Here is a 26,125-nt window from a genome sequence, read left to right on the forward strand (position 1 = left end):
ATTTTCCAACTCAGAATTAAAAAAAAACAAATCTACAAACTGTTCTGGCTATATAACATAGCAAGAAATATGTAAATAGCTTAAGTAAGGATTGAAGTAGAAACTCTTATTTTAAAAAGCTGAATGTTTTTAGGGCTGTTAAAAATATAGTCTTACAAACATTGATAGAAATTTACAAATAAAGTTCTCTAAAGTTGTTTTAAAAAGATAGCCATATTTGGGGGTGATATTGATTATTAAATACTAAAATGATAATTTAATATGGACACCATCTAATTTATTGTTATTCTAATTAAAATTTGTTTTATTGTAATTCATTATAAATTCATTCTAATTTATTAATACTGTTTATGAAATAACATATACAGTATTACACTAAAAAATAAATCATTTGTCATATTTATGATCATAATTTTTCCTGTAATATGAAGTTGGAAAAATATATTATTTTAGGATTTCTCACTTCTATTAGAAGTGAGACTTCTTAAAATAGACTCTATATTCAGGATTTAATACATGAAATGTAGCACTCATGCAGTTTACAGTTATTTTATGTTTAATTTAGCTGACAAGCTTAGTAATAGATACCATTTTAAAAGAAGTTATGGGAAAGCCAATAATTTCTTTTTTTATGAAAAGGTAAACCTAATATGAAAAATTTGGCTTAACTGCAGATGTTCTTTAATATTATGAAAGATCATAGGAAACTATCAAATTATTTTGTCATTTGCTGTGGAGTAAATGTTAAAGAATGAAATGGAAACATTTTTTCTTGTCTAACAAATACGTAATTTAAAGCAATTTTAACTGCCTTTCAGAGTTCAAAATGTGAGGAAATTAATAAAGAAATACTATTCACTTCATGCAATTTCTTCTTATACCTGATTAAAGGTGTTTGAAATCATGTATTTAGATAAAATATTTACCTACTATTAATTATAGACTCTGATAATGTCTCTTGACATGTACAATTTCTTTAAAGTCAGTGGCCTAGTTTACAACTAATATAACCTAAAGAAACTTTTCAACACATATTGTAGGACCTTAAAATTTAATTTTAAACAAGTTCTTTGTGCCCTACAACTGAGTTTAAAAATTAAAATGAGAGTAGATGTATAACACAAACACTTTAAGGATATAAAACTAGAAAGTCAAAAATAAAAGTAGGCTACTATTTTGTTATATTCTGATTAAATATGTCTCATGATGCTATAAATATTTTGTCATTGAATGACTTCAGATATCTAAATATTTTATTCCTCCCACTTTTTAAAATACATGCATTCTTTCTTCAGGATATTGTATTACCTAATCTTTACCACAGAAGATATAAGTTGGCATCAATAAAAAATAGAAAGAAATTTCTGAAAAATTTTAAGAAAGAATTTCTTCTTTGAGAAGTGACTATATCATTGGTATTTTCTTTTTTTGTTCTAACAGTGCTAATATCAAATGTGTACTTCCTATATCTGTTTAAACAGAGAATACCCAAGGAAGTTGCTTTGTTTATCAGGAAATGCACAGAACAAATAATATTTCTACTTCTGCTTAAAGTTTGAATTGCCGGTGAATAGCTTGCTTATTTCTCTAGTGAGCATGCCTCAGTAGTATAAATATCAGTGGAATGATTCTGACATTTGGTTGATAAGATCTGCCTTAAAATATACTTACATAAATTCTATTTGGTTAATATATAGCTACTCACAACACGTATGAATTTCAAACATGCTTCCGTAAAACTGAAATGTTTGCCAAGAAAAGTGATTCGAAATGGGAGGAAAATAAGTAAATGGTATTATAACTGATCTTTTTCCTGCTGAGCTGAGCTGAAACAAATAATCAAGTACAAGATAATAAATCCTTAATTTATTCATCTACATTGATTTTATAGTAAATGCCTTATGCAAATATAAACAGTTAGTATCATTGTTTTCACCACAGCAGTTATAATTTTGTAAGTCTTCCACGTTTCTATTTCCTAGGCTCCCAAGAACTACCTTTAGAGTATTTCTCTTATCTGTAGTATATTATCTCTTCATTTGTAAAAGTGTTAAAGTACAGGGAAAACTTTTCCTGTCCTAGAGTATTCTTTTACCAGTTCATGATAATCAAATATAGTATTACATGTAACAGATATTTAAATTCTAGTTTACATGCAATGTTAAAATAGTTTATAATTCAAATTCTTTATAGTGAGTTATCATGTATTAAATTCTGTACAGTTTTTACTTTCAATTTAAAATGTAACAAGTTTTAAAGAAGCATAAACAGTTTTCTGGTGTTGAATATAGTTATACTGGCACATTTGAATCCTAATATTAAAATAGACTAGTTTTTATTTTGAAATGGTCTGAAAGTGTAAACTCCTCGAAGAGAACAGAGGGAAAGCTTCATGACATTGTTTTTGGAAATGATACAAGACACCCAAATACAAGCAAAAGAAACGAAAAAAGACAGTTGAACTGTATCAAATTAAAATGATTCTGCTCAGCAAAAGAAACAACAGAGTGACAAGACAACCTATGAATTAGAAGGAAATATTTGCCAATCATATATCAATAAGGGGTTAGTATCCTTGGTGTTTCAAAGAATCTCCCTCAAAACAGGAGACCCAGGTTCAATGTTTGAGTCAACAAGATCCTCTGGAGAAGGGAATGGCAACTCACTCCAGTATTCTTGCCTGGAGAATGCCTTGGAAGAGGAACCTGGCAGGCTACGGTGCATGGGGTCACAAAGAGTCAAAACTGATTGCGTGACTAACATCCAAAATATATAAGGAACTCATATATAATTCAATAGAAAAAAAAAAGAAAAGAAAAAAAACCTGATTAAAGAAAAGAGGTATAATTGATATTCTGAGAAAGGAGAAAAAACAGAATCACATAAAATGATAAATTAAAACCCCAAATGGCAAGAAAGAGTCAAGGCACAGGGCAACAAACAGAAACAGTAATGAATATAGCAGATATGAACACAAATACATCAATAATCAATTTAAACATCATGATGTGAAGACATTAATTAAAACATATTGTCAAGATGAATCAAAAATCATGATCTAACTATATATTGTCTATAGGAAAAAGATAGATTAGAGGCAGGATCAATAAAGATATGGCATGCTGACACCAATCAAAAGGGCTGTAGAAACTATAGTAATTTCAGATAGAGCAGATTTTTCAGCAAGGAAAATTATCAGGGACAGAGGTGGCATGACATCATTAATAAAGGATCAGTTCAGTTCAGTTCAGTTCAGTTGCTCAGTCGTGTCCGACTCTTTGTGACCCCATGAATCACAGCACGACAGGCCTCCCTGTCCATCACCATCCCCCAGAGTTCTCTCAGACTCACGTCCATCAAGTCCGTGATGCCATCCAGCCATCTCATCCTTGGTTGTCCCTTTCTCTTCCTGCCCCCAATCTCTCCCAGCATCAGAGTCTTTTCCAGTGAGTCAACACTTCACATGAGGTGGCCAAAGTACTGGAGATTCAGCTTTAGCATCATTCCTTCCAAAGAAATCCCAGGGCTGATCTCCTTCAGAATGGACTGGTTGGATCTCCTTGCAGTCCAAGGGACTCTCAAGAGTCTCCTCCAACACCACAGTTCAAACACATCAATACTTCAGTGCTCAGCCTTCTTCACAGTCCAACTCTCACATCCATACATGACCACAGGAAAAACCATAGCCTTGACTAGGCGGACCTTAGTCGGCAAAGTAATGTCTCTGCTTTTGAGTATACTATCTAGTTTGGTCATAAGTTTTTTTTCCAAGGAGTAAGCGTCTTTTAATTTCATGGCTGCAGTCACCATCTGCAGTGATTTTGGAGCCCCCAAAAATAAAGTCTGACACTGTTTCCACTGTTTCCCCATCTATTTCCCATGAAGTGATGGGACCAGATGCCATGATCTTCGTTTTCTGAATGTTGAGCTTTAAGCCAACTTTTTCACTCTCCTCTTTCACTTTCATCAAGATTGACTATGCCAAAGCCTTTGACTATGTGGATCACAATAAACTGTGGAAAATTCTGAAAGAGATGGGAATACCAGACCACCTAACCTGCCTCTTGAGAAATCTGTATGCAGGTCAGGAAACAACAGTTAGAACTGGACATGGAACAACAGACTGGTTCCAAATAGGAAAAGGAGTACGTCAAGGCTGTATATTGTCACCCTGCTTATTTAACTCATATGCAGAGTACATCATGAGAAACGCTCTACTGGAAGAAGCACAAGCTGGAATCAAGATTGCCAGGAGAAATATCAATAACCTCAGATATGCAGATGACAGCACCCTTATGGCAGAAAGTGAAGAGGAGCTAAAAAGCCTCTTGATCATTCTTCCAAAAAAGGCTTTATAATCCCTACTGTGCATGCTTTTAACAACTGAGATCATTGTACCGCACTTTGCCTATAGTTAGCAATAATATATATCTGTACTTAAAATTTTATTGAGTGTGTATCTCATGTTGAATATTTTTAGTACAATTAAAAAGAAATACTTTCTTTAGAAAGTACTGGCATTAATTTTGCCATATATGCATGTATGTGTACAAACATAAATTAAAATAATATCTGTCAATGTTGCCTACTGATTATTTAAAAATTTTAAGTTGAGTAGGAAAAAAGGTACTACTTTTGTTGTTTATGTACTTTGATGAAACAATAGTTTTATCTCTATGCAGTTCTTTTTTTTTTTTTTTGTATTTTTAGTTTTTTATTTTTTAAATTTTAAAATCTTTAATTCTTACATGCATTCCCAAACATGAACCCCCCTCCCACCTCCCTCCCCATAACATCTTTCTGGGTCATCCCCATGCACCAGCCCCAAGCATGCTGCATCCTGCGTCAGACATAGACTGGCGATTCAATTCACATGAGAGTATACATGTTAGAATGGCATTCTCCCAAATCATCCCACCCTCTCCCTCTCCCTCTGAGTCCAAAAGTCCGTTATACACATCTGTGTCTCTTTCCCTGTCTTGCATACAGGGTCGTCATTGCCATCTTCCTAAATTCCATATATATGTGTTAGTATACTGTATTGGTGTTTTTCTTTCTGGCTTACTTCACTCTGTATAATCGGCTCCAGTTTCATCCATCTCATCAGAACTGATTCAAATGAATTCTTTTTAACGGCTGAGTAATACTCCATTGTGTATATGTACCACAGCTTTCTTATCCATTCATCTGCTGATGGACATCTAGGTTGTTTCCATGTCCTGGCTATTATAAACAGTGCTGCAATGAACATTGGGGTACATGTGTCTCTTTCAATTCTGGTTTCCTCGGTGTGTATGCCCAGAAGTGGGATTGCTGGGTCATAAGGTAGTTCTATTTGCAATTTTTTAAGGAATCTCCACACTGTTCTCCATAGTGGCTGTACTAGTTTGCATTCCCACCAACAGTGTAGGAGGGTTCCCTTTTCTCCACACCCTCTCCAGCATTTATTGCTTGCAGATTTTTGGATCGCAGCCATTCTGACTGGTGTGAAGTGGTACCTCATTGTGGTTTTGATTTGCATTTCTCTAATAATGAGTGATGTTGAGCATCTTTTCATGTGTTTGTTAGCCATCCGTATGTCTTCTTTGGAGAAATGTCTATTTAGTTCTTTGGCCCATTTTTTGATTGGGTCGTTTATTTTTCTGGAGTTGAGCTGCAGAAGTTGCTTGTATATTTTTGAGATTAGTTGTTTGTCAGTTGCTTCATTTGCTATTATTTTCTCCCATTCTGAAGGCTGTCTTTTCACCTTGCTTATATTTTCCTTTGTTGTGCAGAAGCTTTTAATTTTAATTAGATCCCATTTGTTTATTTTTGCTTTTATTTCCAGAATTCTGGGAGGTGGATCATAGAGGATCCTGCTTTGATTTATGTCTGAGAGTGTTTTGCCTATGTTCTCCTCTAGGAGTTTTATAGTTTCTGATCTTACATTTAGATCTTTAATCCATTTTGAGTTTATTTTTGTGTGCGGTGTTAGAAAGTGATCTAGTTTCATTCTTTTACAAGTGGTTGACCAGTTTTCCCAGCACCACTTGTTAAAGAGATTGTCTTTACTCCATTGTATATTCTTGCCTCCTTTGTCAAAGATAAGGTGTCCATATGTGTGTGGATTTATCTCTGGGCTTTCTATTTTGTTCCATTGATCTATATGTCTGTCTTTGTGCCAGTACCATACTGTCTTGATGACTGTGGCTTTGTAGTAGAGCCTGAAGTCAGGCAAGTTGATTCCTCCAGTTCCATTCTTCTTTCTCAAGATTGCTTTGGCTATTCGAGGTTTTTTGTATTTCCATACAAATCTTGAAATTATTTGTTCTAGTTCTGTGAAAAATGTGGCTGGTAGCTTGATAGGGATTGCATTGAATTTGTAAATTGCTTTGGGTAGTATACTTATTTTCACTATATTGATTCTTCCAATCCATGAACATGGTATATTTCTCCATCTATTAGTGTCCTCTTTGATTTCTTTCATCAGTGTTTTATAGTTTTCTATATATAGGTCTTTAGTTTCTTTAGGTAGATATATTCCTAAGTATTTTATTCTTTTCGTTGCAATGGTGAATGGAATTGTTTCCTTAATTTCTTTTTCTACTTTCTCATTATTCGTGTATAGGAATGCAAGGGATTTCTGTGTGTTGATTTTATATCCTGCAACTTTACTATATTCATTGATGAGCTCTAGTAATTTTCTGGTGGAGTCTTTAGGGTTTTCCATGTAGAGGATCATGTCATCTGCAAACAGTGAGAGTTTTACTTCTTCTTCTCCAATTTGGATTCCTTTTATTTCTTTTTCTGCTCTGATTGCTGTGGCCAAAACTTCCAGAACTATGTTGAATAGTAGCGGTGAAAGTGGACACCCTTGTCTTGTTCCTGACTTTAGGGGAAATGCTTTCAATTTTTCACCATTGAGGATAATGTTTGCTGTGGGTTTGTCATAGATAGCTTTTATGATGTTGAGGTATGTTCCTTCTATTCCTGCTTTCTGGAGAGTTTTTATCATAAATGGATGTTGAATTTTGTCAAAGGCCTTCTCTGCATCTATTGAGATAATCATATGGTTTTTACTTTTCAATTTGTTAATGTGGTGAATTACATTGATTGATTTGCGGATATTGAAGAATCCTTGCATCCCTGGGATAAAGCCCACTTGGTCATGGTGTATGATCTTTTTAATGTGTTGTTGGATTCTGATTGCTAGAATTTTGTTGAGGATTTTTGCATCTATGTTCATCAGAGATATTGGCCTGTAGTTTTCTTTTTTTGTGACATCTTTGTCAGGTTTTGGTATTAGGGTGATGGTGGCCTCATAGAATGAGTTTGGAAGTTTACCTTCCTCTGCAATTTTCTGGAAGAGTTTGAGGAGGATAGGTGTTAGCTCTTCTCGAAATTTTTGGTAGAATTCAGCTGTGAAGCCATCTGGACCTGGGCTTTTGTTTGCTGGAAGATTTCTGATTACAGTATCAATTTCCGTGCTTGTGATGGGTCTGTTAAGATTTTCGATTTCTTCCTGGTTCAGTTTTGGAAAATTGTACTTTTCTAAGAATTTGTCCATTTCTTCCACGTTGTCCATTTTATTGGCATACAACTGCTTATAGTAGTCTCTTATGATCCTTTGTATTTCTGTGTTGTCTGTTGTGATCTCTCCATTTTCATTTCTAATTTTATTGATTTGATTTTTCTCTCTTTGCTTCTTGATGAGTCTGGCTAATGGTTTGTCAATTTTATTTATCCTTTCAAAGAACCAGCTTTTGGCTTTGTTGATTTTTGCTATGGTCTCTTTTGTTTCTTTTGCATTTATTTCTGCCCTAATTTTTAAGATTTCTTTCCTTCTACTCACTCTGGGGTTCTCCAACTCTTCCTTTTCTAGTTGCTTTAGTTGTAGAGTTAGGTTATTTATTTGACTTTTTTCTTGTTTCTTGAGGTATGCCTGTATTGCTATGAACTTTCCTCTTAGCACTGCTTTTATAGTGTCCCACAGGTTTTGGGTTGTTGTGTTTTCATTTTCATTAGTTTCTATGCATATTTTGATTTCTTTTTTGATTTCTTCTGTGATTTGTTGGTTATTCAGAAGTGTGTTGTTCAACCTCCATATGTTGGAATTTTTAATAGTTTTTCTCCTGTAATTGAGATCTAATCTTAATGCATTATGGTCAGAAAAGATGCTTGGAATGATTTCGATTTTCTTGAATTTATCAAGTTTAGATTTATGGCCCAGGATGTGATCTATCCTGGAGAAGGTTCCATGAGCACTTGAAAAAAAGGTGAAATTCGTTGTTTTGGGGTGAAATGTCCTATAGATATCAATTAGGTCTAACTGATCTAATGTATCATTTAAAGTTTGCGTTTCTTTGTTAATTTTCTGTTTAGTTGATCTGTCCATAGGTGTGAGTGGGGTATTAAAGTCTCCCACTATTATTGTGTTATTGTTGATTTCCCCTTTCATACTTGTTAGCATTTGTCTTACATATTGCGATGCTCCTATATTGGGTGCATATATATTTATAATTGTTATATCTTCTTCTTGGATTGTTCCTTTGATCATTATGTAGTGGCCTTCTTTGTCTCTTTTCACAGCCTTTGTTTTAAAGTCTATTTTATCGGATATGAGTATTGCCACTCCTGCTTTCTTTTGGTCTCTATTCGCGTGGTATATCTTTTTCCAGCCCTTCACTTTCAGTCTGTATGTGTCCCTTGTTTTGAGGTGGGTCTCTTGTAAGCAGCATATAGAGGGGTCTTGTTTTTGTATCCATTCGGCCAGCCTTTGTCTTTTGGTTGGGGCGTTCAACCCATTTACGTTTAATGGTAATTATTGATAAGTATGATCCCGTTGCCATTTACTTTATTGTTTTGGGTTCGGGTTTATACACCCTTTTCGTGTTTCCTGTCTAGAGGATATCCTTTAGAATTTGTTGGAGAGCTGGTTTGGTGGTGCTGAATTCTCTCAGCTTTTGCTTGTCTGTAAAGCTTTTGATTTCTCCTTCGTATTTGAATGAGATCCTTGCTGGGTACAGTAATCTGGGCTGTAGGTTATTGTCTTTCATCACTTTAAGTATGTCTTGCCATTCCCTCCTGGCCTGAAGAGTTTCTATTGACAGATCAGCTGTTATCCTTATGGGAATCCCCTTGTGTGTTATTTGTTGTTTTCCCCTTGCTGCTTTTAATATTTGTTCTTTGTGTTTGATCTTTGTTAATTTGATTAATATGTGTCTTGGGGTGTTTCGCCTTGGGTTTATCCTATTTGGGACTCTCTGTGTTTCTTGGACTTGGGTGATTATTTCCTTCCCCATTTTAGGGAAGTTTTCAACTATTATCTCCTCAAGGATTTTCTCATGATCTTTCTTTCTGTCTTCTTCTTCTGGGACTCCTATAATTCGAATGTTGGAGCATTTCATATTGTCCTGGAGGTCTCTGAGATTGTCCTCGTTTCTTTTAATTCGTTTTTCTTGTTTCCTCTCTGATTCATTTATTTCTACCATTCTATCTTCTATTTCACTAATCCTATCTTCTGCCTCCGTTATTCTACTATTTGTTGCCTCCAGAGTGTTTCTGATCTCATTTATTGTGTTATTCATTATATATTGACTCTTTTTTATTTCTTCTAGGTCCTTGTTAAACCTTTCTTGCATCTTCTCAATCCTTGTCTCTAGGCTATTTATCTGTGTTTCCATTTTGATTTCAAGATTTTGGATCATTTTCACTATCAATATTCGGAATTCCTTCTCCGGTAGATTCCCTACTTCTTCCTCTTTTGTTTGATTTGGTGGGCAACTCTCCTGTTCCTTTACCTGCTGAGTATTCCTCTGTCTCTTCATCTTGGTTATATTGCTGCGTTTGGGGTGGCCTTTTTATATTCTGATAATTTGAGGAGTTCTCTTTATTATGGAGCTTCCTCACTTTGGGTGGGGTTCTATCAGTGGCTTGTCAAGGTTTCCTGGTTAGGGAGGCTTGTGTTGGAGTTTTGGTGGGTGGAGCTGGGTTTCTTCTCTCTGGAGTGCAGTGGAGTGACCCGTAATGGGTTATGAGACATCAAAGGTTTTGGGATAATTTTGAGCTGCCTGTATATTGAGGCTCAGGGGAGTGTTCCTGTGTTGCTGGAGAATTTGCATGGTATGTCTTGTTTTGGAACTTGTTGGCCCTTGGGTGGAGCTTGGTTTCAGTGTAGGTATGAAGGCTTTTGATGAGCTCCTATTGCTTAATGTTCCCTGAATTCAAGAGTTCTCTAATGTTTTCAGGCTTTGGGTTTAAGCTTCCTGCTTCTGGTTTTCAGTTTTATTTTCACAGTAGCCTCTAGACTTCTCCATCTATACAGCACCGATGATAAAACATCTAGGTTAAAGATGAAAAGTTTCTCCACCTTGAGGGACACTCAGAGAGGTTCACTGAGTTACAAGGAGAAGAGAAGATGGAGGGGTAGTTAGAGGTAACTGGAATGAGATGTGGTGAGATCAAGAGAGGAGAGAGCAAGCTAGCCAGTAGTCACTTCCTTATGTGCGCTCTATAGTCTGGACCGCTCAGAGGTATTTACAGAGTTATACGGGGAAGAGGAGAGGGAGGAAGTAGACAGAGGTGACCAGGAGGATAAGAGAGAGGAATGAGTAGGAGAGAGACAAATCCTGCCAGTAACCAGTTCCTTAGGTGTTCTCTACCGTCTGGAACACACAGAGATTCACAGAGTTGGATAGAGAAGAGATGGGGGAGAAAAGAGACAGAGGCCACCTGGTGGAGAAAAAGGAGAGGCCAGAGGAGGAGAGAGTGGACAAGCCAGTAATCTCGCTCTCAGGTAAACTTGGGTAGTGAAGTTTGGGTTTTTAAATGTACAAAATTGACAACAAAGATTAAAAATCTGGAGTAGAGGTTGGATTTTCAAAGATACAATATTAAAGAAAAGCAGAAGGAAAAAGGAAGAAAGAAAAAAAAAGAATTATTGAAAAACAAACAAACAAAAAAAAACAAAACAAAACACCAACAACCATCCAAAGAGTATATTTGGTGTTTGCCTTAAAAAAAAAAAAAAAAGTCTTTTTTTTTAAAAAATAGTAATACTAGGTTATAGAAATAAAAATTAGAGGAGAAATAGAAGACTTAACAATTAAAAAAAAGCTTGGAAAAAAAGAAAAAAAAAGCAAAAGGCAAAAAAAAAAGAATGATTTTAAAAATATTAAAAATTAAAAATATATCTGGCTCTTCTCTGATGTTATGGGCCGTGTGGGCTCACTTCCAAGGTGGTTCCCTCTGTTTAACTTCTTCTGTTTGCTGGTTTTTAGGCTCACTAGTTCAGTCGCGCTGTGGGGAGGGGGGATGCTGCAAACAAATAGCACTGTCGTGTGTACACAGTATCTCTGCCCCGCTTGACCTGTCCTTCCTCGCGGTGCACAAACCGCTCCGGCTCTACGATGCTCAGCCGGGAACCGTCTGGGGCCGGCCCTAGGCTGCGTGCACTTCCCCGGTCCAAGCCGCTCAGGTTCGGCCCTCAGGCAGCCCTCAGAGGCACAAATGCGGCTGGGACTGCGCTTTGTGCCCTTCCCAGGTCCGAGTAGCTCAGGAGTTTGGCGAGCGCAATCGCCGCGGCTTGTCACCTTTTCCGCCGCTGCCGCTCAGCTCTCTGGGTGGACCGCTGGCGCACCCCGTGAGGCAGACTGTGACTGTCCAGCACCCCCAGAAGTCTTAGCAAAGGAGCCTGCTTGCAGTTAGGTAAGTAAAGTCTCTCTGGGTCTGCAATTGCCCCTTTCCAGTCCTTACGGCTCTGGCTGCCTGTCCCCGGCGGGGAATGGTCTGTAGCCGGCTTTTTCCGTTCTGTCCTTTGTTCTGTGCTGGGTCCTGGCGGTGTCTTATGTTCGAGCTTTTCGCGTGGTAGCTATCCCACAGTCTGGTTTGCTAGCCCAAGTTAGATCGTTCTGGTTGCGCGTGGGGCGTTCCTGCCCGATTCTTACAAAGCTCTGCAGCCCGCGCCTCCCGCGCGTCCCTGCCCTGCCCCCACTTCCCAATGGCGGATGCAGGCGTCTGTGCTGCTTTTCCGCTGGGGGAGTTACTGGTGGGCTTGTAAACTCTTGGTTTTAATTATTTATCTATTTTTCCTTCCTGTTATGTTGCCCTCTGTGTTTCCAAGGCTCGCCACAGACTCGGCAGGGAGAGTGTTTCCTGGTGTTTGGAAACCTCTCTTCTTAAAATTCCCTTCCCGGGATGGGCTTCCCTTCCCGGGACGGAGCTCCCTCCCCACCTCCTTTGTCTCCTTTTTCGTCTTTTATATTTTTTCCTACCTGTTTTTGAAGACAATGGTCTGCTTTTCTGGTTGCCTGATGTCCTCTGCCAGCCTACAGAAGTTGTTTTGTGGAGTTTGCTCGGCGTTGAAATGTTCTTTTGAGGAATTTGTGAGGGAGAACGTGATCTTCCCGTCCTATTCCTCCGCCATCTTTCCCTCCCTCTCTCGAAACAATAGTTTTAAAGCATTAAAATTATTTTTTTCTCAAACACAAAAGCACAAAGAATCAATATTATATGAAATAGAAAAGCAAAATTATGAAAGCTTCTGCAAAATGTTCCTATTTCCTAATATAGATACCAGTTTTGAGCCTGTCTTAACTGAATGTTCTGCTTACCACATTATCGTTCCAATCTTCAAAAGTAATATCTCTCATAAATTTTAGCTATAATAGTCACAGCTATACTTAGTCCAAGATTGTGGCTGCAGAGTTATTTTTCTTCATTTTCTAGATCTGTATTATAAGTTCCTCTTTTTGCTGAACTAATCTTATTCTAAAAGAGATCAGCTCTGGGTGTTCTTTGGAAAGAATGATGCTAAGGCTGAAACTCCCGTACTTTGGCCACCTTGTGTGAAGAGTTGACTCATTGGAAAAGACTGATGCTGGGAGGGATTGGGGGCAGGAAGAGAAGGGGACGACAGAGGATGAGATGGCTGGATGGCGTCACTGACTCAATGGACGTGAATCTGAGTGAACTCCGGGAGTTGGTGATGGACAGGGAGGCCTGGCATGCTGCGATTCATGGGATCACGAAGAGTCGGACATGACTGAGTGACTGAACTGAACTGAACTGAACTGAATCTTTGTGATTTTCCTAGTAGCAATAAAATATGGAATTTAAGTTGGAATATATGCTAGCAGTGAGTCACTATTTGCTTACTCCCTTGTAGAATCAGTTTGAGTTTCAGAATGGTGATATAAAGAAGGGTGAAAATGCTAGACAAGGCACTTACTCCTTGGGAGGAAAGTTATGACCAACCTAGCCAGCATATTAAAAAGCAGAGACATTACTTTGCCAACAACGGTTCGCCTAGTGAAGGCTATGGTTTTGCCAGTGGTCATGTGTGGATGTGAAAGTTGGATAATAAAGAAAGCTGAGCACCAAAGAATTGATGCTTTTGAACTGTGGTGTTGGAGAAGACTCTTGAGAGTCCCTTGGACTGCGTGGTTTCATTGAGTTAGACAAGGCTGTGGTCCTAGTGTGATTAGATTGAGTAGATTTCTCTGAGTATGATTTCAGTGTGTCGGCCCTCTGATGCCCTCTTACAACATCTACCATCTTACTTGGGTTTCTCTTACCTTGGGCGTGGGATATCTCTTCACGGCTGTTCCAGCAAAGCACAGCTGCTGCTCCTTACCTTGGACAAGGGGTATCTCCTTACCACCGCCGTTCTTGACCTTCAGCGTGGGATAGTTCCTCTAGGCCCTCCTGCACCAGGAGCCACCACTCCTCGGGTTGCTCCTCCTGGCCGCCGGCCCTGGCCTTGGGCGTGGGTGGCTCCACCCAGCTGCAGCCCAGGCCTTGGGTTCGGGGTGGATCCTCAGGGTCACCGCCCTTGGCCTCGGGCGCAAGGTGGCTTCTCCCGGCCACCCCTGACCTCAGATGTGGTGTGTCTCCTCCTGGCCACCACTGGCCTCGGACGCGGGGTAGCTCCTCCCGGCTGCTGCCCCTGACCTTGAACACGAGGTGGCTCCTCCTGGCCACCACTGACCTCGGACACAGGGTAGCTCCTCTTGGCTGCTACCCCTGACCTCGGACACAGGGTAGCTCCTCTCGGCCATTCCTGCACCATAGCAGCCTGGCACTCTAGGCTGCTGCCCCTGACTTCAGACATGGGGTAGCTCCTCTTGGCCGCCTGCGCTCAGTGGCAGGGCAACCCAAGACAGGCGGCCATGGTGGAGACGTCTGAGAGAATGTGGCCCACTGGAGAAGGGAATGGCAAGCCACTTCAGTATTCTTGCCTTGAGAACCCCATGAACAGTATGAAAAGGCAAAATGATAGGATACCAAAAGAGAAACTCCCCAGGTCATTAGGTGCCCAATATGCTACTGGAGATCAGTGGAGAAATAACTCCAGAAAGAATGAAGGGATGGAGCCAAAGCAAAACCAATACCCAGTTGTGGATGTGACTGGTGATAGAAGCAAGATCGGATGCTGTAAAGAGCAATATTGCATAGGAACCTGGAATGTCAGGTCCATGAATCAAGGCAAATTGGAAGTGGTCAAACAAGAGATGGCAAGGGTGAACGTTGACATTCTAGGAATCAGCGAACTAAAATGGAGTGGAATGGGTGAATTTAACACAGATGACCATTATATCTACTACTGTAGGCAGGAATCCCTCAGAAGAAACGGAGTAGCCATCATGGTCAACAAAAGAGTCTGAAATGCAGTACTTGGATGCAATCTCAAAAATGACAGAATGATCTCTGTTCGTCTCCAAGGCAAACCATTCAATATCACAGTTATCCAAGTCTATGCCCCAACCAGCAACACTGAGGAAGCTGCAGTTGAACGGTTTTATGAAGACCTACAAGATCTTTTAGAACTAACTCCCCAAAAAGATGTCCTTTTCATTATAGGGGAATGGAATGCAAAAGTAGAAAGTCAAGAAACACCTGGAGTAACAGACCAATTTGGCCTTGGAATGTGGAATGAAGCAGGGCAAAGACTAATAGAGTTTTGCCAAGAAAATGCATGGATCATAGCAAACACCTTCTTCCAACAACACAAGAGAAGACTATACACATGGACATCACCAGATGGTCAACACCAAAATCAGATTGATTATATTCTATGCAGCCAAAGATGGAGAAGCTCTATACAGTCAACAAAAACAAGACCATGAGCTGACTGTGGCTCAGATCATGAACTCCTTATTACCAAATTCAGACTCAAATTGAAGAAAGTAGGGAAAACTGCTACACCATTCAGGTATGACCTAAATCAAATCCCTTATGATTATACAGTGGAAGTGAGAAATAGATTTAGGGGACTAGATCTGATAGAGTGCCTGATGAACTATGGACTGAGGTTCGTGACATTGTACAGAAGACAGGGATCAAGGTCATTCCCATGGAAAAGAAAAGCAAAAAAGCAAAATGGCTGTCTGGGGAGGCCTTACAAATAGCTGTGAAAAGAAGAGAGGCGAAGAGCAAAGGAAAAAATGAAAGATATAAGCATCTGAATGCAGAGTTCCAAAGAATAGCAAGAAGAGATAAGAAAGCCTTCTTCAGCAATCAATGCAAAGAAATAGAGGAAAAGAACAGAATGGGAAAGACTAGAGATCTCTTCAAGAAAATTAGAGATACCAAGGGAACATTTCATGCAAAGATGGGCTCAATAAAGGGCAGAAATGGGATGGACCTAACAGAACCAGAAGATATTAAGAAGAGGTGGCAAGAATACATGGAAGAACTGTACAAAAAAGATCTTTACTACCCAGATAATCATGATGATGTGATCACTAATCTAGAGCCAGATATCTTGGAATGTGAAGTCAAGTGGGCCTTAGGAAACATCACTATGAACAAAGCTAGGGGAGGTGATGGAATTCCAGTTGAGCTGTTTCAAATCCTGAAAGATGATGCTGTGAAAGTGCTACACTCAATATGCCAGAAAATTTGGAAAACTCAGCAGTGACCACAGGACTGGAAAAGGTCAGTCTTCATTCCAGTCTCAAAGAAAGGCAATGCCAAAGAATGCTCAAACTACCACACAATTGCACTTATCTCACATGCTAGTAAAGTAATGCTCAAAATTCTCCAAGCCAGGCTTCAGTAATATGTGAACCATGAACTTCCAGATGTTCAAGCTGGTTTTAGAAAAGGCAGAGGAATGAGAGATCAAATTGCCCACATCCGCTGGATCGTGAAAAAAGCAAGAGAGTTCCAGAAAAACATCTATTTCTGTTTGATTGACTATGCCAAAACTTTGACTGTGTGGATCACAATACACTGTGGAAAATTCTGAAAGAGATGGGAATACCAGACCACCTAACCTGCCTCTTGAGAAATCTGTATGCAGATCAGGAAGCTACAGTAGAACTGGACATGGAACAACAGACTGGTTCCAAATAGGAAAAGGAGTACATCAGGGCTGTATATTGTCACCCTGCTTATTTAACTTCTATGCAGAGTACATCATGAGAAATGCTGGACTGGAAGAAACACAAGCTGGAATCAAGATTGCTGGGAGAAATATCAATAACCTCAGATATGCAGATGATACCACCCTTATGGCAGAAAGTGAAGAGGACCTAAAAAGCCTCTTGATGAAAGTGAAAGAGGAGAGTGAAAAAGTTTATTCAGAAAACGAAGATCATGGCATCCAGTCCCATCACTTCATGGGAAATAGATGGGGAACAGTGGAAACAGTGTCTGACTTTATTTCCTTGGGCTCCAAAATCACTGCAGATGGTACTTGCAGCCATGAAATTAAAAGACGATTACTCCTTGGGAGAAAAGTTATGACCAAACTAGATAATATATTCAAAAGCAGAGACACTACTTTGCCGACTAAGGTCCGTCTAGTCAAGACTGTGGTTTTTCCAGTGGTCATGCATGGATGTGAGAATTGGACTGTGAAGAAGGCTGAGCACCGAAGAATTGATGCATTTGTGGTGTTGAAGAAGACTCTTGAGAGTCCCTTGGACTGCAAGGAGATCCAACCAGTCCATTCTGAAGGAAATCAACCCTGGGATTTCTTTGGAAGGAATGATGCTAAAGCTGAATCTCCAGTACTTTGGCCACCTCATGTGAAGAGTTGACTCATTGGAAAAGACTCTGATGCTGGGAGGGATTGGGGGCAGGAGAAGAAGGGGACGACCGAGGATGAGATGGCTGGATGGCATCATGGACTCGATGGACGTGAGTCTGAGTGAACTCTGGGAGATGGTAATGGACAGGGAGGCCTGGTGTGCTGCGATTCATGTGGTTGCAAAGAGTCGGACACGACTGAGCGACTGAACTGAACTGAACTGGGCTGCATGGAGATACAACAAGTCCATCCTGAAGGAAATCAGTCCTGAATATTCTTTGTAAGGACTGATGTTGAAGCTGAAACTCCAATACTTTGGCCATGTGATGCAAAGAACTGACTCATTTGAAAAGACCCTGATGCTGGGAAAGATTGAAGGTAGGAGGAGAAGGGGATGACAGAGGATGAGATGGCTGGATGGTATCACCAACTCAATGGACATGAATTTGGGTAAATGAATTTGGGTAAACTCCAGGAGTTGGTGATGGACAGGGAGCCCTGGCGTGCTGTGATTCATGGGGTCACAAAGAGTCAGACACAACTGAGTGACTGAATTGAACTGAACTGGACATGCTAGAGTGTATTTACAAAATATTTCTGGCTAGGAGAGTAGCCATCTCCCTACATTCCTCAGAGAATTAAAAAAAAAAAAAACAAATTGGGCACATTCTGCAGCATGTGGTACCTTGGTTCCCCAAGCACGGATCACACCCATACCTCCTGCACTGGAAGCAGAGTCTTAACTGGACCACAAGAGCAGCCCACTAAGTGAATTTTGAACCAGTTAGATGAGCATATTAACTAAGAAGGTTTATCTATCACAAAAGCTATTCATCAGTGATGACATTTTAGGTAACATGGTAATACACCATTTGAAGATAATGGCCCAGATCAAATTTTAGAATGCTTTTTAATGGCCTCCTTAATGTTACTTTCCTCATAGGTTAATATTAAACTTTTCTCACAAGTTAATTGCAACCTTTGACCTGGACAGTTTTAGCTGAACTTTCCCTGTGTATGTTCTCTGTGTTTGGCTGTAAGGGAAAAATAGAGGATGCTTTGATCTTCTAAGCTCATTATATAAAATAATCTGTGCTATGTCACTCTAATTTCTCTCTCTCTCTCTAGAACCTTAAAGCCTTTATTTAAGCATGATTTTTTGCAATGGTATGGTTTAGAATCATTTATGAAAATATACAAAATCATGCTATGAAAGACAAATTTAGATGAAGCTTAAAGTTGTCTTTAATTTTGTTTTAATTAACATTTCATAAGGACAGAGCATAAAAATTTCTATCAAAGGATATCATTAACATCTACATTGTTTTAGTGTCAAAAACAAAATATATTTCCAAATTAATAATTTATGAAAAAGATAAATCATTATGGAGTGTAAGAGGAGAGGAAGAGGGGGGAAATGAATATTTATTGCATATTCATGAAATGTCTTATTTAATTGTGTCACACAATCAGACACTGATTTTGAATTTTTGAAAATATGAGAAATAAGAAAATGAGAGTTTTTATTATTTGCACAGTCATTTGGTTAGTTATTCCAAAATTTGATTCTTAATCTCTGACTTTTGCCTCCAATTTATTTCCTTAGTTTTATAAATATAATAAAAAATGCAGCAAAGAATAGTATATTTGAAATGACTTCCTTAAGCTGACATGCATTTTAGATGGATACATTTAACTTCTCCATCTTTTTCCTTTGATATCCAGGACAAATTATTTTTGTATCTTATCTGTAAAATAAGGTAAAGTATGACTGTAGTAACCACACAGCAAAGCTACTAGGAGAAAATACATAATCCGTTTAAATCACTTAGCATATCTCTTGACACTTAGAGATTTATCACTCTTAGATATTAATATTATTTTTATAATTTATTACTATATAATTATTACTTGAATTCATGTTTGACAAACTACATGAAAATAATAGAAAAAAATTCTGGAATATAGCTCTAGTCACTTTGAATCACTTTTTCTCAATTTCATTTATTATTTCATGCATTCACAAACTTCTTCCTCACTTTATGTAACTGGCAAGTATTTATTAGACACTAATTTTATGTCAGGTAGAATGCTACATATTCAAAAGGCAGAAAAAATTGAGATTTTTTTCACTCAAAGGTTTTATTTCAAATATAAATAAGAAAAAATTATTCTGGAAAAATATGTAATAATAGATTAATCTTCACATATCAGCAGGTGAGCTCAGAGCAAATCCTGTAATTCAGGGTGAAGGGTTTGGGGAAATTCTCTCAGAAGTGACCAGTTTGGAATTGGGCTAACATTTGAGTAGGCAGGCACTGAAGGGAACAATGATGGTGTTCAGTCACCAAGTTGTATCCTACTCTTGCAACCCCATGGACTGCAGGAAGCCAGGCTTCCCTGTCCCTCACCATCTCCTGGAGTTTGCCAAAGTGCATGTCCATTGAATCAGAGATGCCATTCACCCACTTCACCCTCTGTTGCCTCCTTTCCTCTTGTCCTCCATCTTTCCTGGCATCAGGTCTTTTCTAACGAATCAGCTCCTCTCATCAGGTGGCTGAAGTACTGGAGCGTCAGCTTCAGCCTCAGTCCTTCCCATGAGCATTCAGGGTTGATTTCTTTTAGGATTGACTGGTTTGACCGCCTTCCTGTATAAGGGATTCTCAAGAGACTTCTCCAGCACCACAATTAAAAAGCACCAATTCTTTGGCTCCCAGCCTTCTTTATGGCCCAACTCTCATATCTGTATATGACAACTGGAAAAACTATAGCTTTGACTATACAGATGTTTGTTGGAAAAGTGATGTCTCTGCTTTTTAACATGCTGTCTAGGTTTGTCATAGCTTTCCTGTCAAGAAGCAGTAATATTCTAATTTCATAGCTGCAGTCACCATCTGCAGTGATTTTAGAGCCCAATAAGAGGAAATCTGCCACTGCTTCCACCTTTTCCCCTTTTATTTGTCATGAAGTGATGGGGCTGGCTGCCATGATCTTAGTTGTGTTGTTTTTGTTTTTAATATTGAGTTTTAAGCCGGCTTTTTCACTTTCCTTTTTCCCTCTCATCAAGAGCCTCTTTAATTCCTCTTCACTTTCTGCCATTAAAGTAGTATCATCATGTCTGAGATTGTTGATATTTATCCTGGCAATCTTGATTCCAGCTTGCAATTCACCCAGCCCAGCATTTCTCATGATGTGCTCTGCATATAAGTTAAATAAACAGGGCAACAATAAACAGCTTGCCATACTGCTTTCTCAATTTTGAACAAGTCTGATGTTCCATATAAGGTTCTAACTACTGCTTCTTGACCTGTATACAGGTTTCTCAGGAGACAAGTAATGTGGTCTGGTATTCAATCTCTTTAAAAGTTTTCCACAGTTTGTTATGATCCACAGGATCAAAGGATTTAGCATTGTCAATGAAACAAAGGTAGATGTTTTTCTGGAATTCCCTTGCTTTCTGTATGATTCAGAAAATGTTGGCAATTTGATCTCTAGTTCCTCTGCCTTTCTGAACCCTGCTTGAACATCTGGAAATTCTCTGATCATGTAATGCTGAAGCCTATCTTGAAGGATTTTGAGCAAAACCTTACTAGCATGGGGGCGTCGGGGGATGTCACTCAGTCATGTCTGACTCTTTGCGACCCCATGGACTGTAGCCTACCAGGCTTCTCAGTCCATGGGATTTTCCAGGCAAAAGTACTGGAGTGGGTTGCCATTTCCTTCTCCAGGGGATCTTCCCGACCCAGGGATCAAACCTGGGTCTCCTGCATTGTAGGCAGACGCTTTACCCACTGAGCCACCAGGGAGAGGAGTGCAATTGTCCAGTAGTTTGAACATTCTTTAGTTCTGCCCTTCTTGGGATAGGCAATTCAATTGGGATGAAGATTGACCTTGTCCAGTCCTGTGGTCACTGCTGGGTTTTCCAAATTTGCTGACATAGTAATGCAACACTTTAATAGCATGATCTTCTGGATTTTGGATAGCTCTACTGGAGTTCTATCACCTCTTCAGAGTACTCAAGTTTCCTCAAATGACAAGAAGCATGAGAAGTGCTGGAAAGGGCAAGATAAATGTGGCAGGATTTGCATGAAACAAGTGAAAGGTGAGGGTCTGAAGTTCAACTGAAGCCACATAATGGTCAGAATATTAGAAAGTGCTCTTGGGATTACTACCTGTGGAAGGGGAGAGAAAGTAGCAAGTACTGGCAATGGAGCTGTACTGCAATCTCAGTGAAGGCCTTTTCCAACTTCACCGGAAGCATGGACTTAAGATGGCCCTTTATAACTGTCATGAGTTAAGCAGTGGACTATACCTTTATATCCACCATATGGATCAGTCACTGGATGCAGGCTACCCTGGGAGGACTTGTGGTCATGACCAGTTTCTTTAGCAGAGAGCTGACAGCTGAGGGCTGTCTTATGGAAGATTTCTGAGCAGCTGGCAAAATAAATCCTTCATTCCCGAAGGGTGATCTAGGTGGAGCAATTCAATGTCACTGCCATCATCATAAGAATGTCACTACCATCCTTCCCGAGAAATTTTAATGGCTACAGTCATCGTATTTGTGTTTTGCACTCTTTTCTTGTGTTCTTCATTTAATGGAGGAGGGCAATGCTCACTTGCTGCAGGGAACATTCAGACTGCACTTAATAGTTATCTGTCCTTCACTATTTGTAAATCTGCCTATGGATAATTATCCATACTAGTAAAGTATACCATATATGTGTGTGTGTGTGTGTATGTGTGTGTGTATACACACACACAGACTATACTCCTGCTTAACTACAACTACCTATACTACTACATAAAGCCTATACTACCATGTTTGTTTCTTGCCTCTATTCCCAAAATTACCCCTGAACCATCCCTCTTGCCCCTCTAAAATCCCTTCCTCACATGGCAGCCAGCTTATAGCCATTTCACACAATGCAGTGCTCTAGCATGAAATCTTCCAATGTCTTCCCAATCTACTTAGAATTAAATCTAAAATCAAAGTCCCGCCTCTTTATTTGATGAAGTAATCACCCCACAAGTCTGCTTTAGAGCCAATTTACATATTTTCTAAAATGTATGTGTGCATTTAAAGTGGGAGATTTGGGAAATGTCCTAAAAGTGAGTGGATCAATTTGTGTTTGATGAGAAAAATACACTTGAGTAAGTGAATCCATGGACACCAGTTATTTTTAGAGTTGGCTTGTGGAACAATATTTTTAAAGTGATATTGAAATAATGTCTAGAAGTTTATAACTAATGATAGGTGTTCATTTTATATAAAAATGAAGACATATTCTATCAATCCTTATTAGAATATCAAAAGATATATTGTTAATATTCTAATATCTAACAAAAGTATAAAGCAAGCTCACAATCACCTAGCATGCCACAATTTACAGTGCAGAAAAAATATTCACTTTAATATAAATTTTATTTAGAATACTTTCAAAGTGATGTGAAATTTTATACATTACTAGTATTTAATATCTTTCTGAAACTGTGCTAAATGCTCCTTATGCATAAACTCATTTTCCTTAGAGCAAACCTAGGAGGTAAAAACTAAATTTATTCAGAATTCAGATTTCCCAGCTAGTAAGTTACAAAGACAGGATTGAAATAGTATCTGTGACTGCCAAGCTTATGCCTTTTTTCTTTATGTAAGTAATTGAACATTATAGCTCATATTTCAGAAATTCAAAGAGTGGCTCATTTTATTGAACTGCTAAACACTAGTCTTACTCCAATTTTTGCTTTAAACACAGAAATTTAAATAGCAGTCCGTATTGTTCCTTCTGAATTCTATTAGTATAAAATTTTAGATTTTTTTTTACAATTTGAAGACATTTATGGAATTATTAAAACAGTAATATAAATGTCAAGTTTACAATATTGAAATGCAAGAAATAATTAGATACTATTTACTACTTTACCTATTGAGGATATAGGCTTGTCTATGTTTGGTGATGTGAGAATTTTCACTATCTATGAATATAGTCAAGAGTTTCATTAAAAGTCAACCCTTTTTTTTTTTTCCCGGCAACATGGATGGACCTAGAGAGTGTCATAGTGAGTGAAACAAGTCAGACAGAGAGGAAAAATATTATTTGGCATCTCTTATATGTGGAATCTAAGAAGAAATGATACTAATGAACTTACTCACAAAACAGAGACTCACAGACTTAGAGAATGAACTTATGGTTGCCAGGCAAGGGGGTGAGGGGAAAGGATGGAGGAAAGTGAGAGTTAAGGAGTTTGAGGTGGTCATGTAAACACTGCTATATTTAAAATGGATAACCAACAAGGATCTACTGTATAACACATGGAACTATTCTCAATGTTATGTGGCAGCATGGATGGGAGGGGAGTTTGAGAGTTTGAGGGAGAATGGATACATGTATATGAATTGCTGAGTCCTTTTGCAATTCACCTGAAACTATCAAAACGTGGTATGTTAATCAGATAGGCCCCAAACACAATAAAAAGTTTTAAGAAAATTCAAAGTTTTCAGGCTAATCTTGATTTTAATCAAATAAATTATTTTTAGGAATATTTTTTATATGTAACTGAATTCAAATTAGTCACTTTAAAGAACAACATTATCTTATATTTTGTAGTAGGATCATAAAAGTGCGTGTTTCATTTCAAATTTATGATACAGTAATTTTATGAAGATATTTTTACACAATGAGCCTTGTATTTCATATTTCTAGTACTTTTTTTTTTTCAGGAAATTGATGAAAACCAAGTACTACTTCTACTTAAAATGACCTAAGATTAGGATGGAAAAAATGAGATATTTGTTCAACACTTTGGTTTATAAAACATATTCATATTTTTGTGTTCTTTCAAACTAATCCAACAATTGGATAAGGTATAATAAAAACGGTTTACCTCCTTTAGTACATCAGTTCAGTTCAGTTCAGTCGCTCAGTCATATCCGACTCTTTGTGACCCGATGGACTGCAGCATGCCAGGCCTCCCTGTCCGTCACCACGTCCTGGAGTTTACCCAAACTAATGTCCATTGACTTGGTAATGCCATCCAGTCATCTCATCCTCTGTCATCCCCTTCTCTTCCTACCTTCAATCTTTCCCAGCATCAGGGTCTTTTCAAATGAGTCAGTTCTTGGCATCAGGTGGCCAAAGTATTGGCGTTTCAGCTTCAACATCAGTCCTTACAATGAATATTCAGGACTGATTTCCTTCACGATGGACTGGTTGTATCTCCTTCCAGTCCAAGGGACTCTCAAGAATCTTCTCCAACACCACAGTTCAAAAGCATCAATTTTGTGGTGCTCAGCTTTCTTTATAGTCCAATTCTCACATCCATACATAGCTTTGACTAGACGGATCTTTGTTGGCAAAGTAATGTCTCTGTTTTTTAATATGCTATCTAGGTTGGTCATAACTTTTCTTACCAGGAGCAAGCGTCTTTTAATTTCATGGCTGAAGTTACCGTCTGCATTCATTTTGGAGCCTAAATAAATAAATAAATAAATAAATAAAGTCTGCCACTGTCTCCACTGTTTCCCCATCTATTTGCCACCAAGTGATGGGACTAGATGCCATGATCTTAGTTTTCTGAATGTTGAACTTTAAGCCAACTTTTTCACTCTCCTCTTTCATTTTCATCAAGAGGATCTTTAGTTCTTCACTTTCTGCCATAAGGATGGTGTCATCTGCATATCTGAGGTTATTGTTATTTCCCCCTCAAATTTGATTTCAGCTTGTGTTTCATCCAGCCCAGCATTTCTCATGATGTACTCTGCATAGAAGTTAAATAGGCAGGGTGACAATATACAGCCTTGATATACTCCTTTTCCTATTTGGAACCAGTCTGTTGTTCCCTCAAGAGACAGGTCAGGTGGTCTGGTATTCCCATCTCTTTCAGAATTTTCCACAATTTATTATGATGCACACATAATGGCTTTGTGTGCATAGTCAATAAAGCAGAAATAGATGTTTTTCTGGAACTCTCTGCTTTTTTGATAATCCAGCAGATGTTGGTGATTTGATCTCTGGTTCCTCTGCCTTTTCTAAATCCAGCTTGAACATCTGGAAGTTCATGGTTCATGTATTGTTGAAGCCTGGCTTGGAGACTTTTGAGCATTACTTTACTAGCGTTTGAGATGAGTGCAATTGTGGGGCAGTTTGAACATTCTTTGGCATTGCCTTTCTTTGGGATTAGAATGAAAACTGACCTTTTCCAGTCCTGTGGCCACTGCTGAGTTTTCAAAATATTCTGGCTTATACAGTGCAGCACTTTCATAGCATCATCTTTTAGGATATGAAATAGCGGAACTGAAATTCCATCACCTCCACTAGCTTTGTTCATAGTGATGCTTCCTAAGGCCCACTTGACTTCACATTCCAGGATGTCTGGCTCTAGGTGACTGATCACACCATCGTGTGATTATCTAAGTCATGGAGATCTTTTTTGTACTGTTCTTCTGTGTATTCTTGCCACATCTTCTTAATATTCTGCTTCTGTTGGGTCCATGCCATTTATCCTTTATTGAGCCCATCTCTACAGCAAAGCCTTTGACTGTGTGGATCACAATAAACTGTGGAAAATTCTGAAAGAGATGGGAATATCAGACCACCTGATTTGTGTCTTGAGAAACTTATATGCAGGTCAAGAAGCAACAGTTAGAACTGGACATGGAACAACAGACTGGTTCCAAATAGGAAAAGGAGTACGTCAAGGCTGTATTTTGTCACCCTGCTTATTTAACCTATATGCAGAGTACATCATGAGAAACGCTGGGCTGGAAGAAACACAAGCTGGAATCAAGATTGCCAGGAAATATCAATAACCTCAAATATGCAGATAACACCACCATTATGGCAGAAAGTGAAGAGGAAATACAAAGCCTCTTGATGAAAGTGAAAGAGGAGAGTGAAAACGTTGGCTTAAAGCTCAACATTGAGAAAACTAAGATCATGGTATCTTGTCCCATCACTTCATGGGAAATAGATAGGGAAACAGTGGAAACAGTGTCAGACTTTATTTTTTTGGGCTCCAAAATCACTGCAGATGGTGATTTCAGCCATGAAATTAAAAGAAGCTTACTCCTTGGAAGGAAAGTTATGACCAACCTAGATAGCATATTGAAAA

At 38.6% G+C, this 26,125-nt stretch overlaps 1 non-coding gene across 1 annotated transcript; it reads right to left on the reverse strand.

Annotated features, from left to right (window-relative positions):
• Nucleotides 1-20,748: 20,748 nt before the first annotated feature.
• On the reverse strand, nucleotides 20,749-20,820 carry TRNAC-ACA (transfer RNA cysteine (anticodon ACA)). The gene has a single exon. It is a non-coding gene; the product is annotated as a tRNA-Cys (tRNA).
• Nucleotides 20,821-26,125: the final 5,305 nt, after the last annotated feature.

The sequence above is a fragment of the Ovis canadensis genome, chromosome 8, assembly GCF_042477335.2.
Source record: "Ovis canadensis isolate MfBH-ARS-UI-01 breed Bighorn chromosome 8, ARS-UI_OviCan_v2, whole genome shotgun sequence".
NCBI lineage: Eukaryota > Metazoa > Chordata > Mammalia > Artiodactyla > Bovidae > Ovis > Ovis canadensis.